Below are 2,251 nucleotides of genomic sequence, written 5' to 3'. Positions count from 1 at the left end.
CTGAGGTCACGCTTTACCCAGGTCCTTGTTTACTTAGGACTGTCGCGTCCTGATTTTGGGGAAAACAATACTATTGGGAGGTTTAGCACGGACCTGACATCCATCGTTCATGGAATATAATGAATTATATAACTTTGAAAAGATGAAAATGCCCCGACGTTTGTCACTTCAAAGTTCAATATCTCAAAAACGGCTGAACCGATTGTGGTAGATAAAACATGTCTAAGAACCATTAAATTGCTAGAAAACATGCTTTCAAATAAAAAAAAACACATTCAAATCGGTGCCTCAGACAGACACACATAGCGGTCAAACTTAATAACACCCCACTTTTTTCGTCGGGGGTTAAAAACAGCTAAACCGATTCTAATGAAACATAGTAGTTGTATAGTCCCTAGCGCCATCGAGTTATTAATAAAAGAAGTTGCTACATTCTATTGCATTGCCAATGTATCTCAACTTGGATGTACAGTCAGCGTCATGTAGTACGTAGCAGTCAAGATCACCAAATACTTGGAAACATCCAAATAGTCATTAACATTGACCCAATCAAAGCGATCAAATTGCTCAGCAGGGCTACTACGAAAGTCGAAACTCGAAGTTCATGACGTGCGGTCGCTCTGGCACTTATACTGTTTAATACGAGAGCGAGAGGGACGCACGACACTAACTTCGAGTTTCGAGTTACGTAGTAGCCCTGCAGGACATCCATCGTGTTCAAATAAATCGGAACACGCACATCACCACTGGTAGCGTAGCAACCATAATATCCAAAAGTATGGGACACACTAGAAAACTAAGCTTTATTTAAAAGGTTTTAGGTTTAATCTCGAGATGAGTGCGAAATAAATTAACACGTCATAAGATTCGACTTTTTGTTTTTACAATCACCGAAAAGAGTACCAACTTGTCGTATCGTTCCGTCTTTTTCATTTGGAGCCGGACTGTTTTTTTTTTCACATTGTTATTTACATTGTCAGAATTCCGGATTAACGGATTTCATTTTAAATATTGTTTGAATTGGCCAGTATAATTGCATTATAAAAGAGTTTTTATTTAATTAAAAAGGTAATGACATGATTGACATGTGCATTTTGCACCAAGAGACTGAAAATGGAACCCGTTCACATTGTATTAAAGATGACTAGCTAATTGGATCAGTTTACACGGTATCTAATAAAGTCAATTTTCCTGTGGTGTCCCATACTTTTGGATACTAATGTCAGCTTGAATGTTATAAAGTATTTGGCGACTTGCGTGCTCCGTTATATTTATACACGACGGATGTCTCGAACAATTTGACCGCTTTGACTGAGTCACTGGTAATGACTATTTTGTTTGTTTCCAAGTATTCGGTGATCTTGACTGCTACGTACTATATGACGCTGACTGTATGAATGTAAATACAAAAATTCTTGCTTTTGCTTCCTTCGGTCGTCGGTCCCCGGGCATAACATTTGCCTGGACCGATGTTGCGATGATAGCGCCAGAATATACTATACAGATATACTGTTAAGCAGATTGGGCACAACATTGATGCACAATGGCTCATAATGAACCATTACAGGCCATTGGCGTTAATTCAGGCAATGGCGCATGATGGCGGACAATGGGGAATGGATGAAAATTTTAGAAACGCTTGTAACTTTTTTATCGATAGGAATAACCTTTCTAATTAAAAGAAAAAAATATCAGATTTTTAAGTAGCATCAATTAATTTAAAAAAATGAAAGAGTTTTCATTACCGCCAAATTACGGCAGTCCGGTCGTTTAAGTGGGTTGTTCCATAGTCCAGAATAAAAAACATTAAAAAATAATTTATGTGTCTTTGACTCGATCGTTTTGACAGGTGACACTCTTTACCGGCTCGTATAATACCGACCGTATTTTTCATCAACTCGACCCATAGAAGCTCATGTCACTTGTACCTACAGAAGTCAATCTCCTGTATGTACTTCACTTTTCATACCTACGCTCGGCGGTCGCTCTAGGGTGCTACTATGGCTTATGCACAAAAATTGTGGTAGTGGCACTCGTATCTAGTTGTTGGGTTTATTGTTGAGAATGAAACGGGAATGGAAATATAAATTAATAATAAGTAACTAAAACCCCGATGGGGTCAAGAAGGTTCTTCAATAGCGTCCGCGGACCGGGAGACGAGCTGTCAGTAGGCCTCCAACAAGATGGAGCGACGACCTGGTTAAGATCGCGGGGTCGCGGTGGATGCGAAAAGCACAAGACCGGTCTGAGT

Source organism: Choristoneura fumiferana, chromosome 7 (assembly GCF_025370935.1).
Source record: "Choristoneura fumiferana chromosome 7, NRCan_CFum_1, whole genome shotgun sequence".
Lineage (NCBI taxonomy): Eukaryota > Metazoa > Arthropoda > Insecta > Lepidoptera > Tortricidae > Choristoneura > Choristoneura fumiferana.
This window is presented reverse-complemented; position numbering follows the sequence as displayed.